The sequence below is a fragment of the Heptranchias perlo genome, chromosome 35 (genome assembly GCF_035084215.1).
Source record: "Heptranchias perlo isolate sHepPer1 chromosome 35, sHepPer1.hap1, whole genome shotgun sequence".
NCBI lineage: Eukaryota > Metazoa > Chordata > Chondrichthyes > Hexanchiformes > Hexanchidae > Heptranchias > Heptranchias perlo.
Genome location: NC_090359.1, coordinates 12208258 through 12221792, shown reverse-complemented (window position 1 = coordinate 12221792; position 13535 = coordinate 12208258). Strand labels below are relative to the sequence as shown.

The window sequence follows — 13535 nt, the reverse complement described above, 5'->3', positions numbered from 1 at the left end:
TAACATTCATTTTCACGATCTTATGCCTTTAATTTTGTTCTGCTCCGACCGCTGTTTCTATTGGGCACATGTCCCATTCACACCAATGTTCATTTGTGCCTTGAAACCAGTCGATACATTTCGATCTGCGTGACCGCTCGACAGACAAACACGACGAAAGCAGGGCTGGTCTCTGGAAAGACAGCCGCCCGAATGTTCACGAAATTCACTTGGGTGATCTTATGATCATGGGGATGGTAACTGAAGAACTGGTTTTTGTTTTGATGCTTGTTGGCTCTTTTCTCTGAACAGTTGAGTTGCGTGAGCGACGGGCAGCGCTGCAGAGCTGCGAATGGCGGTTGAAAGGTGCACATTTGGCAAGTTGGGGCGGTGCAGTAAGATCGGAAGTGTTCCGCCTTGATCTTAATATTTCTGTTGAAGCGTGAGATTGAAGCGAGTCGAGGATAAATCTAAAGAGCGCCTGTGGGGAAAAAGGAGCGAGGACAGGCCATGAGCAGAAGGTCTTTCAAATTCTCGTGGCGCAGGACGCTGTGTGTGGAAACGGCAGATTTTAAAGCGTGTGTCAGAAAGTAAAGTGCGATCTTGTGTGTGAGAAGAGCACAAGAAAGTTGTTCTTGAAGCTGCGACCTTGAGGCAAGTTGCAGGTTGTCAGGAAACCTGCTCCAGTGAAAGCACAAAAATAAACCCTGAAACTGCTGGCAACACTCAGCAGGTCAGGTAGTATCTGTGGAGAGATACTCGCTTTCCCAGGGCCTCATTGTGCATTGATTAGTATTAAACACCTGCACAAGATGGACGTGTTGCACCTCAACAAGGCTGGGACCAATTTCCAGGCAGGGAAGTTCCTCTTGACTGAACAGAGAGCAATGCCGGCCGTTTTTGGGCGTCAGCTATTTTCAAACTGTATTAACGAATTAGATGAAGGGACCGAGTGCAATGTGTCCAAGTTTGCTGACGATACAAAGATAGATAGGAAAGTAAACTGTGAGGAGGACACAAAGTGTCTGCAAAGGGAGATAGACAGGTTAAGTGAGTGGGCAAGAAGGTGGCAGATGGAGTATAATGTGTGGAAATGTGAGGTTATTCACTTTGATGGGAAGAATAAAAGAACAGAATATGTTTTAAATGGTGAGAAATCATTAAACGTTGGTGAAATTAAAAAGGAAAATAGGAAAGCAAAGAGAGGGCATGAAAAAATAGGCCTCTTGCGCATCCACGATTTTCATCGCTCCACCATTGGCGGCCGTGACTTCAACCGACTGGGCCCAAAGCTCTGGATTTCCCTCCCTGAACCTCCCCGCCTCTCGACCTCTCTCTCCTCCCTTAAGACACTTAAAACCTACCTCACCTGTCCCAATATCTCCTTATGTGGCTCCGTGTCACATTTTGTTTGATAATCGCTCCTGTGAAGCGCCTTGGGACGTTTTACTCCGTTCAAGGCGCGATATAAATGCAAGTTGTTGTTGTTGTTGGGGTGGAGAAAGGGTTTTCTTTCTTTTTATCACTCTTTTCTATCTCTCTATTTCTTTCCTTTCTCGGACTCTGTTTTCCGGGTCTGTTTCCTGACACACATTACAATCTGTGTCACTCGGTGTCTAACAATGTGAGGCAATGTGTTTTATTCCCGCTGTGTTATCTCTCTGGCGGTTTGCTGATAAATGTTTAACTCGCGGCCTGTTCCCGTTAATGGTCACAAGCAGTAACAGACAGACAGAGCGTGTCTGACCGCCCTGAGATGTGGAAAAGGCATCAGTTTAGGACAAATGCATCAAATCAAATGTTCATCGGGCACCGAGAGAGACAAAAACCAGAGAGAAAGGCAGAAGGAAATAGGGGAAAAAAAGCTAAATACAGACATCCTTGATGTCTCTCTATTCCATCCCCAACCTTTCAGTGTCGGGTAAAAATGTCAGTGTAAATAAATGTTCGAGAATCGACCCACAGAAGAAGAAACAAAATAACAGAAAACTGCTAAAACCCAGGATCGAACCAGGGACCTTTACATTTTCTGTTGAACGCTCGCCCAATCGAGCTGTTTCAGCCCCACTCTAAACTGGCCTTTGGGTCATCCTCTTGGAATAAAATATAACCCCGGGTGGAATTGCCCCTCCCGCTCATTCCTCACTTCGGGAGAATGAGACCGACCATCAAGGAGAGATTTTCTGATCCTGTCGTTGAATCTCATTTATATTAAACATTCCTTGAACTCTCTGCCGGGGGGATTCAGAGCTGGGGTTCGCCATGAACCAGCTTCCCCTCAATTCCCAGCTTTATCAGTGAATCGACCAATGAACGCTCGAGAGAGCTCAGGTTATATTAATAATAAAAACAGAAAATGCGGGAAACACTCAGCAGGTCAGGCAGCATCTGTGGCGAGAGAAACATCCTTTCAGGCCGATGACATTTCATCAGAACTCTCTCCACAGATGCTGCCTGACCTGCTGAGTATTTCCAGCATTTTCTGTTTTTATTTCAGATTTCCAGCATCTGCAGTATTTTGCTTTTGTTTTACAGCTTGTATTAATGTTCTGCTGATCATATCTTAATATTATCTTATTTTTGGCCACTTTAATTAATTCACGGACAAATTCTTCCATCATCCCTTCTCCCACATCGCTTCTCTCTCTCATTCATTCTTTTCTCCTTTCAATTCAGAAGAGGGCGGGAATCAGAGCTCACCCCCCGAACCCTCCGCACACAGACCTCCGTCTACCACCCCGTGTGATCCAAGAGACAATTCAATACATTACACTCTGTATAAACACTGAAACCTGACACACCAGGGGAGATCGCACGGTGTTGCACACGGAGTGAAATAAACTGAAGTGTTTATAAAAAGTTACAGATCACAATACGTGTCTCTGTCTCTCTCCGCCATCCCGGCCTGTGCTCTGTTATCCGTTCTCACCCAATGTGTTACTGGTAATTTTGTGGAAGTGCATGACGGGATACTTGACCATATTAACTCTTTATTAACTCACATGATAGGATTAGCCACAAACACAAAGTAAGCACAATTGTGTAATTGCGTTTGAGCCTTGGTATGTTGATAATTAGGCCTAGCACAGCCAGGCCTTCCTTGAGAGAAGGACAGAATATAATAATAATAGAGTTGATGAATGGCCATGAAGCCTTGAGACTGGCTCCAGCCTTACTGATAACAAGGAACAGGAATGCAGAGAGAAAGAAAATAGCTGACATCTGCTCAGGCCGACGTGATGGTGATGGATGTTCGGCGGCTGGCTCACTACTTGATTGACCAACTACCTGAGCCAATAAAGAATGTACGTGTACGCCCATATTCTGTAACAGGTGGGCGTTGCCTCATGAATTGTATAAACATGAACTGATTCATTGACTCGGCGAAGTTGCACCCTCAACCATTGTTTGAGGTGCACATCCACTTGTATACAAGTTGGGGTTCAATAAAGTTTCACCTTGTACTACTTGTTTGGGTGTTAATGCATTTGTATAGTGTTAAGTTTCGACAGTTTTCATCAACATCTTTGAATGTGGCAGCACAAGTTGGTGAAACCGTTAAAACAGCATCCGGTTCCTTGGCTTAATAATGGAGAAATAGAGTACAAAAGCAAGGAAGTTATGTTAAACGTTTATAAATCATTGTTCAGGCCTCATCTGAAGTATTGTGTCCAATTCTGGGCACTATAACTTATTAAGGATGTCAAGGTCTTGGAGAGGATGGAGAGGAGATTTCCCAGAATTATACCAGGGATGGGGTTTAGTTGTGTGGAGAGACTCGAGAACCTGGGATTGTTCTGCTTCGAGCAATGAAGGTTAAGGGTAGAAGTAATCCACGTGTTCAAAATTAAGAGGGGTTTTGATCGAGTAAATAAGGAGAAACTTCACCCACTGGCGGGAGGGTCGGCAACCAACGGACGCAGATTTAAGATAATTGGCAAAAGTACTAGAGGGAAATAAGCAGGTTTTTTTACACAGCAAATTGTTATGATCTGGAACGCACTGCCTTAAAGGATGGTGGAGCTCGATTCAATCGTAACTTTAAAAGGAGAATTGGATAAATACTTGAGTATCTCCCCACAGATACTACCTGACCTGCTGAGTGTTGCCAGCAGATTCTGGGTTTATTTTTGTGCTTTCACTATCGCAGTTTTCCTGACAACCTGCAACTTGCCTCAAGGGCGCAGCTTCAAGCACAACTTTCTTGTGCTCTTCTCACACACAAGATCACACTTCACTTTCCAACACACGCGCTTTAAAATCTGCCGTTTCCGCACACAGCGTCCTGCGCCACGAGATTTTGAAAGACCTTCCGCTCATGGCCTGTAATCGCTCCTTTTTCCCCACAGGCGCTCTTTACATTTATCCTATACTCGATTCAATCGCACGTTTCAACAGAACTATTAAGATCAAGGCGGAACACTTCCGATCTTACTGCACCGCCCCAACTTGCCAAATGTGCACCTTTCAACCGCCATTCGCAGCTCTGCAGCGCTGCCCGTCACTCACGCACATCAACTGCTGAGAGAAAAGAGCCAACAAACATCAAAACAAAAACCAGTTCTTCAGTTACCATCCCCTGGATCACAAGATTCCCCAAGTAAATTTCGTGAACATTCGGGCGGCTGTCTTTCCAGAGACCAGCCCTGCTTTCGTCGTGTTTGCCTGTCGAGCGGTCACGCAGATCGAAATGTGTCGACTGGTTTCAAGGCACAAATGAACATTGGTGCGAATGGGACATGTGCCCAATAGAAACAGCGGTCGGAGCAGAACAAACTTAAAGGAGTGAGATCGTGAAAGTGAATGTTAGAGTCGGCAATGGAGCAGGAAAGTGTCCATGAAATGGAAGGAGGAAAGGAAAGGCGGCCTATTGACTGTGGAAGGAAGAAAAAGCTGGGAGAAGAGGCGGGTTTGAACTGTGGAACATCAAGTACAGGCATGTGAGAGTGCTGGGATTTGACGGAATTGAAAGGTTTTCACCAAAACATTTTTCTTTCATGTTCTGAAGATTGATTTCTTGCTGCATTCTCTCAGCACATGTGGCGAAGGAAAAAATCGGTAAATGAAACTCTGTGGAGACTCGGATTCGCTCCGATGTTACTGCGACCACAACGCAGAGTGTGAACCTCAAAACGATCACGACGCAGCACGTGAGGTGTGGCAGTTGTGCCCCAACAACATTAATGGCACGCATGACACTGCTGAGAAAAGAAAGATTTTGGTGATGAGGCTAAAATGTTCAACAGCTCAGATTATGGCAGCGCAGAGACTGGAGCCTAAATCCAGCGCCGCAGACCGCTCGGCCACGCTACCGCTTCACAAGGGTGTTGTCCAGAATCTCGGAACTGGTGATTGAAAAGCGGCTTTCCGACTCTGACCTTTGAGTCCAAGATTTTTGCCTTGAAAGAATCTAATAAAAGGGCTTTCTTTGCACTGTTCTTGCGACCAGGTGGCTGAGTGGTTGAGGTGATGGACTGCTAATCCATTGAGCTTTGCCAGCATGGTTTTGTATCCCAGCCGCGCCATTACTGCCTTTTTTTAATCGTTCATGGGATGTGGGCGTCGCTGGCGAGGCCACCATTTATTGCCCATCCCGAATTGCCCTTGAGAAGGTGGTGGTGAGCCGCCTTCTTGAACTGTTGCAGTCCATGTGGTGAAGGTTCTCCCACAGTGCTGTTAGGTAGGGAGTTCCAGGATTTTGACCCAGCGACGATGAAGGAACGGTGATATATTTCCAAGTCGGGATGGTGTGTGACTTGGAGGGGAACGTGCAGGTGGTGTTGTTCCCATGTGCCTGCTGCCCTTGTCCTTCTATATGTTAGAGGTCGTGGGTTTGGGAGGTGCTGTCGAAGAAGCCTTGGCGAGTTGCTGCAGTGCATCCTGTGGATGGTACACACTGCAGCCACAGTGCGCTGGTGGTGAAGGGAGTGAATGTTTAGGGTGGTGGATGGGGTGCCGAACAAGTGGGCTACTTTGTCCTGGATGGTGTCGAGCTTCTTGAGTGTTGTTGGAGCTGCACTCCTGACTTGTGCCTTGTCGATGGTGAAAAGGCTTTGGGGAGTCCGGAGGTGGGTCACTCACCACAGAATACCCAGCTTCTGGCCTACTCGTGTAGCCACAGTATTTATATGGCTGGTCCAGTTAAGTTTCTGGTCAATGGTGACACCCAGGATGTTGATGGTGGGGGATTCGGCGATGGTAGTGCCGTTGAATGTCAAGGGGAGGTGGTCAGACTCTCTCTTGTTGGAGATTGTCATTGCCTGGCAATTGTCTGGCATGAATGTTACTTGCCACTTATGAGCCCAAGCCTGGATATTGTCCAGGTCTTGCTGCATGTGGGCACGGACTGCTTCTTATCTGTGGGGTTGCGAATGGAACTGAACACTGCGCAATCATCAGCAAACATCCCCATTTCTGACCTTATGATGGGGGAAAGCTCATTGATGAAGCAGCTGAATATGGTTGGGCCAAAGACACTGCCCTGAGGAACTCCTGCAGCAATGTCCTGGGGCTGAGATGATTGGCCTCCAACAACCACTACCATCTTCTTTTGTGCTCCTTCTGACTCCAGCCACTGGAGAGTTTTCCACTGAAGCGGCAGCTGAACGGATGGTCTCAATCTTTGTGACAAAATAGTCCAGGAGCTCCTCGCAAATTTTGTGGTGAGGGTGGAGGAGGCAGGGGGTGCAAGAAGTCGGTTTGTGGTCGAGAAGAGATACCGGGGGTATCTTTGGATTCCTGGATAATCCTGGAATAATGAGCAGTTTTCTGTCTCTCTCTGTTTTGGGCTGGTGAATTAGCCCGGGTCTGTTCACAGGGCGATTCTGCGTTTTATTTCTTCCTCATTATTGTGGTTCTGATATCGAGGTGAGGATTTTAAAATCTGCTCGGAGATCAGTGAAATTAAATCGTAGAAAGTGAAAAAGTCCGAGTCAGTTTTTCACTGTATTTTCTTCATTCGATGTTGCTGATAAATGAAAGTGAAGCTTCTAAAGGCAGACCTTCCCGTCGGGGAATTGACCCCAGTCTCCAGGGTGATAGACACTGATACTCACCACGACACTAACGAGGAACTGGTGCCGGAAGGGGATGTACGTTCACCACAGATGCTTCACGTTTCAGGAAATCTGTTTGAGCTATTCTTTTGGTGACAGTTTGTTTAAATTTCCACGGACCACTGTTGAAAGAAGAATTACCGACCACTTTTCCATCTCATGTTGGATCATGATGTGGGGAGTGCGGGAGAGAGTGAGACAGAGAAAGACCGACTCAAGAAAACAAAGAAAATATGAGGCACAAACACAGACAGATAGACACAGACACGCATACACATGGAGTGACTCAGAAATATGGAGAGACAGAACATGGATAATTTGGCTGATTTTTGTTCTATTTCTGTCGTAGATTTCGAGGAATCTCAAAGATCAATTAAAATGAGCATAAAACTCGAGGTGTTCAATGCCGTGGAATTTTAATTCACTTCAGAATTATTAATTCGACAAGAAACTTGTTGAATTTTGAAACGCAGAGATGAACACGTCGATAAATGACGGGATCTGAAGTCTGTCAGATTTGAACCTGCGCGAGGGAAATGAATGAAATTTTAATCTGTCACCTGAACCACGAGGAAGTCAAAATCACAATCGCTCTGCATCCAGTCCTCAAATAGTCTCCGTACAATAATATTCTGAAAGTGACAATCACCTGTTTTTTTTCTCTGTAGTTTTTTTTTAGGAAGAAGCTCGGCGAAGACATAAAATTAAAAGTTGGCGTCTTATAAATGCTTCCTCCCCGTCGGGGAATTAAACCCCGGACTGAGGCGGGGCAACTCACCACGAGAAGAGAGATAGAAAGAACGAAAGAAAGACAGAGTCAGTTGTCGTTGTCTAACAAAGAGATGGAAATGTAAAAGGTTCTTTCAAGAGTGGCCCGTGGAAAATGAAACAAACTATCATCAAATAAATAGTTAAAAGAAATGCACTGATACATGAAGCATGTCCAACACCATCTGGGATGAGTGCACGGTGGGTGCAGCAGTTCCTCGTTAGTATCGTGGTGAGTATCCCCGCCTGTCACGCGGGAGACCGGGGTTCAATTCCCCGACGGGGGGATTAAACTTCCGCCGCCTTTCGAAGCTTTTCTCTCATCCATTTCCAATATTGGATGCGGAATGGACAGTGTCAAACTGATTCGGAGTTTCCCACTTTCCCCAATTTAATTTCACTGATATTCCAGCGGTTTTAAAATCTGCTCTCAGCTTCACTCTTCACCTCGATGTTCGACTGGCTTCTGCGATGGTGGGGATTTCGGGAGGAGGCCGAGATGGATCATCCACTCGGCACTTCTGGCTGAAGACGGTTTCTAAAACTTTGCACTCAAGTGCTGGGCTTGACCATCATTGAGGATGGGGATGTTCATCGAGCATCTTCCCGTTAGTTGTTCAATTATCCACCATCATTCACAAATGGGTGTGGCAGGACTGCAGAGCTTTGATCTGATCCGTTGTTTGTGGGATCGCTTAGCTCTATCTGCAGCATGCTGCTTCCACTGTTTGTCAAGTCGTCCTGTGTTACTTTCATGTTATTGGTGTGTGTATGTTGGTCTGTATATGTCTGTGTGTGAGTGTTTTTGTAGCTAGAATGTGGGCCTCCATTGTTACAGCTTTTTTATTTTAACCTCTTGGGGCCGGGATTCCTGGGCCTTCTCCTTCACACCACATGAGAGGAGGCGAGAAGGCCCGAAACAGCAGGTAAGTGCCTTTATAGCACAGCTGGTGGCCCGGAGGAGCAGGAGTGCTTTCCGCAGGCCCAACAAGCCAACCTGCCGTGATCCCATACAGATGATCGGCCGACCCCCTCCAAATCTCCGACACCCCTGCACGAACTACGAACCCCATGATCTCCGACCCCTGCAATGACTCCCGAACCCGACCCCCGATGACTGAGCCCTCCCTCCGATGACTGACCCACCCATGACCTCATGACCCCGTGACCCCCCTCCCCGATAAAATCATGCCCAATGAGTTTGATTCCCGTTGTGTTTTCTCTCTGTCGGTTTGCTAATAAACGTTTAACTCGCGGTCTGTTCCAGTCAATTGTCACAAGTAGTAACAGACAGAGCGGGTCTGACCGCCCCGAGATGTGGAAAAGACATCAGTTCAGGACAAATGCCTCAAATCAAATGGTCTCCCGGCTCCGAGAGAGACAATTTCCAGAGAAAAAGGCAGAAGAGAAAAGAGAAATAAAAGCTCAATAAAGACACTATCAATATTTCCCATTCTTGATGCCTGTCTATTTCTTCCCCAACCTTTCTGTGCCGGTTAAAATTTCAGTGTAAATAAATGCGAGAATCGACTCAAAGAACGAGAACAAAGCAACAAAAATGACCGAACACAGAATCAAACCCAGAGACCTTTAGATCTTCAATCTCACGCTCTCCAAACTCAACTATTTCGGCTCCACTGTAAATTGGACTTTGTGACATCACCTTGGACAAAGATAGAAACCGGGTGGAATTTCCCCTCCCGCTCATTCCTCACTCTGGGGGAATGGGACCCGGTCAGATCTCGGAGCTCAGATTATGTTAATGTTCAGCTGATGATATCTGAATATTATCTTGTGTTTGGCCTCATTTAATCAGGTTCATGGGCACTTTCTTCCCTCATCCCTTCTCCCAAATCGCTTCTTCCCTGAAGCAATGTGGTGCAGCCGTGGTCAAATTTAACAGGAAAAGCCAATTATCGCCTGCTTCCCACAGGAGAAAAAGCTCACCCTGGAGATTCAAGCGGAGCAAATTCCCAAATAACGTTCTCATCTGGGATCGAACCGGGGACTTTTCGCGTGTGAGATAAATGTGATAACCGCTCCACTCCAGAAACCATTGCTCAATTTATCGCATCGTGTGGCTTCTCTGTTAAACAACATCTGTCCCACACTAAAGGCTCTCAATCCTTCTCTTTCACAAACATTTCACTGATCAAAACTTCACAAGTCACACAGGAAAAAATCTTCATTTCAAAATCATTAAACTCCCGAAGGAGCTGCGGGAACAGATTGAACTGAGTACAGAGATACAGAGAGACACCAGCAGAGGGAGGTAGAGAGCCGTGTAACTGAGTACAGAGATACAGAGAGACACCAGCAGAGGGAGGTAGAGAGCGGTGTAACTGGGTACAGAGATACAGAGAGACACCAGCAGAGGGAGGTAGAGAGCGGTGTAACTGAGTACAGAGATACAAAGAGACACCAGCAGAGGGAGGTAGAGAGCGGTGTAACTGAGTACAGAGATACAAAGAGACACCAGCAGAGGGAGGTAGAGAGCGGTGTAACTGAGTACAGAGATACAAAGAGACACCAGCAGAGGGAGGTAGAGAGCGGTGTAACTGAGTTCAGAGATACAGAGAGACACCAGCAGAGGGAGGTAGAGAGCGGTGTAACTGAGTACAGAGATACAGAGAGACACCAGCAGAGGGAGGTAGAGAGCGGTGTAACTGAGTTCAGAGATACAGAGAGACACCAGCAGAGGGAGGTAGAGAGCGGTGTGACTGAGAACAGAGAAATGCAGAGAATCTGACAACACCAGGTTATTGTCCAACAATTTTATTTGAAAATGACAGCTTTCGGAGGCTTTCTCCTTCGTCAGGTGAGGCACCAGCAGAGGGAGGTAGAGAGCGGTGTCACTGAGTACAGAGAAAGAGAGAGACACCAGCAGAGGGAGGTAGAGAGCGGTGTAACTGAGTACAGAGAAAGAGAGAGACACCAGCAGACTGTGCAGCAAAGCAACCTTTTATCTGAAATCTGAGGCGAGATCGAAACTGCACAGAGTTGAGGAAGCATTACTGTGTATCTAACCCGTGTTGTACCTGCCCTGGGAATGTTTGATTTGACAGTGTAGAGGGAGCTTCATTCTGCATATAACCCATGCTGTACCTGTCCTGCGAGTGTTTGATGGGGCAGTTCAGAGAGAACTTTAATCAGTCTCTCCACATAACTGAAGTCCCTCATCCCTGGCACCATTCTAGTAAATCTCCTCTGCACCCTCTCTAAGGCCTTGACATCCTTCCCAATGTTTGGTGTCCAGAATTGAACACAATACTCCAGCTGAGGCCCAACCAGTGTTTTATAAAGGTTTAGTATCAATTCCTTGCTTTTGTATTCTGTGCCACAATTAATAAAGCCAAGGGCCCCATTTGCTTTTTTAAACAGCCTTCTCAACTTATCCTGCCACCTTCAAAGATTTGTGTACATACACCTCCAGGTCTCTCTATTCCTGCACTCCCTTTAAAATTGCACCATTTACTTTTTATTTTCTCTCCTCATTCTTCCTACCATAATGTATCACTTCACAATTCTCTGCATTAAATTTCATCTGCCATGTTTCTGCCCATTTCACCAGTCTGTCTGTGTCCTCCTGAAGTCTGTTACTATCCTCCACATTGTTTATTACATTTCTGAGTTTCGTGTCATGTGCAAACCTTGAAATTATACCCTGTACTCCCAAGTCCCAGTCATTAATATATATCAAAAAGAGCAGTGGTCCTAATAACGAGCCCTGGGGGACACCACTGTATACTTGCCTCCAGTCTGAAAATCAACTGTTCACCACTACTTTCTGTTTTCTGCCCCTTAGCCAAATTTGGATCCACGCTGCCATTGTCCGTTTAATCCCATGGGCTTCAATTTTGCTAACAAGTCTATTATGTGATACTTTATCCTCCCTTAATCTCTCCCTGCATAGAAACTCCCCGACCCATATTCATGGCCAGTCCCTCGACCTTGCCATCTCACGTGGCCTCTCTGCTCCCGATCGTGTCAATCATGGATAAGGCCATCTCTGATCACTTCCTTGTATCCCTCTCCACCCACATAGAATCATAGAAACGTTACAGCACGGAAGGAGGCCTTTTGGCCCATCGAGTCCATACCGGCTCTATGCAAGATCAATCCAGCGAGTCCCACTCCCTCAATGCACATCACAGAATGAACTCAGGAATCCCACGCCATTTTCGATGAGCGGTAACAGGCTGCGGTTATGGTGCAGACCGGGACCCAGGGCTGAGGCTGTGGTCATCAGTTACTCTGGGAGTGGCACAGTCTGTTTCATGACTAGCCAAGGGTGAGAGTAACCCCAGGGAGTCAGGCTGGTGTTTAGAAGGGTGTGGGTTCCAGCTCCCGTTCCAGGACTGGGACACATGATCCAGACTGACTGTGTCGTTCTGAGAGGGAGCTGCATCGTGAGAGGTGCTGTCCTTTGAATGAGGTGTTAAGTGGTAATTTGTGAAGAGCAGGGAGTTCTCCCGGTGTCCTGGCCAATATTCTTTCCCCAACCATCAGCACCCAACAAACAGGAGGTCTGCTCAATATAGCATCACTGTTTGTGGGATCTTGCTGTACACAACTTGGCTGCTACGTTCTCTTATAAAACGATAGTGACTGAACTTCTAGTGAAGTGCGTTCGGATGTCCTGAGGATGTGAAAGGTGCTATACAAATGCAAGTTCCTTGTTTCTCACAGTGGGCCATGTCTCTTTCCTTGTCTCATTGAGACTCTCAGTTAATTGGTCCGTTCTCTCCGCAGATGGGGCCCGACCCGCTGAGTGTTTCCAGATTGTTCTGTGCGTGTTTCACTCAGGCTCGGGTTTTACAGTAAATAATAAAAGGACTGCAGTCAAACACTTGGCCATGAGCTGCTGAGTGACCTGTCGGGACATTGTTGCTTGCTTCCCTTCAGCTTGTGGGACTGGGTTTTTGGTGCACTGTCCCTTCAAGTGCTGTGGTTTGCCTCATTTCTCAGTGTGATTGTGGTGCGAACTCAGAAGCAGCAGCCACAGTCCGGACTGCAGGCAAATTGGGAGGCTGGGACTAAAAGTTCACAATTCCCACACCGGGAGTCGAACCCGGGCCGCCTGGGTGAAAACCAAGAATCCTCACCGCTGGACCATATGGGAACTGAAAAATCAATTAGCAGGAAGGGCACTGAGACTACAACCGGAAAGTTAACGGACGATTCAAAGGGGGTATTCACAATTATGAAAGGTATTGACAGAGTATTTAAGGAGAAATTGTTTCCAGTGATGGAAGGGTTAATAACCAGAAGAGAAAGATTTAAGGTAAATTGAATGACAGTCATGGGGGGATGTGACTAAGATTGAGACCATTCATTCAGCTGCCTCTGCAGCTCCCCTCCCTTACCCGAGCCCACCAAGTTAATCTCCGATCTCCCCTCATGCCCTCTCTGAGCTCTCTTGACCATGAGACCCACCTCCTGCTCCCTCGACCCTATTCCCACCAAACTGCTGACCACCCAACCTCCCTTCCTGGCCCCATGTTAGCTGACATTGTTAATGGTCTCCTCTCCTCAGGTACGTTCCACCTCCCGATCAAATCTTCCATCATCACCCTCCTTCATAAAAGACCCACCCTTGACCCCTGTGTCCTTGCAAACTACCACCCCATCTCCCACCTCCCTTTCCTCTTCAAAGTGTTGTCGCCTCCCAAATCCATGTCCATCTTTCCCACAACACCATGTTTGAATCCCTCCAATCAGGTTTCCACTCCT

At 46.7% G+C, this 13535-nt stretch overlaps 1 non-coding gene across 1 annotated transcript; it reads right to left on the bottom strand.

Annotated features, from left to right (window-relative positions):
* Positions 1-12852: 12852 nt before the first annotated feature.
* Positions 12853-12924, bottom strand: trnae-uuc (transfer RNA glutamic acid (anticodon UUC)). The gene has a single exon. It is a non-coding gene; the product is annotated as a tRNA-Glu (tRNA).
* Positions 12925-13535: the final 611 nt, after the last annotated feature.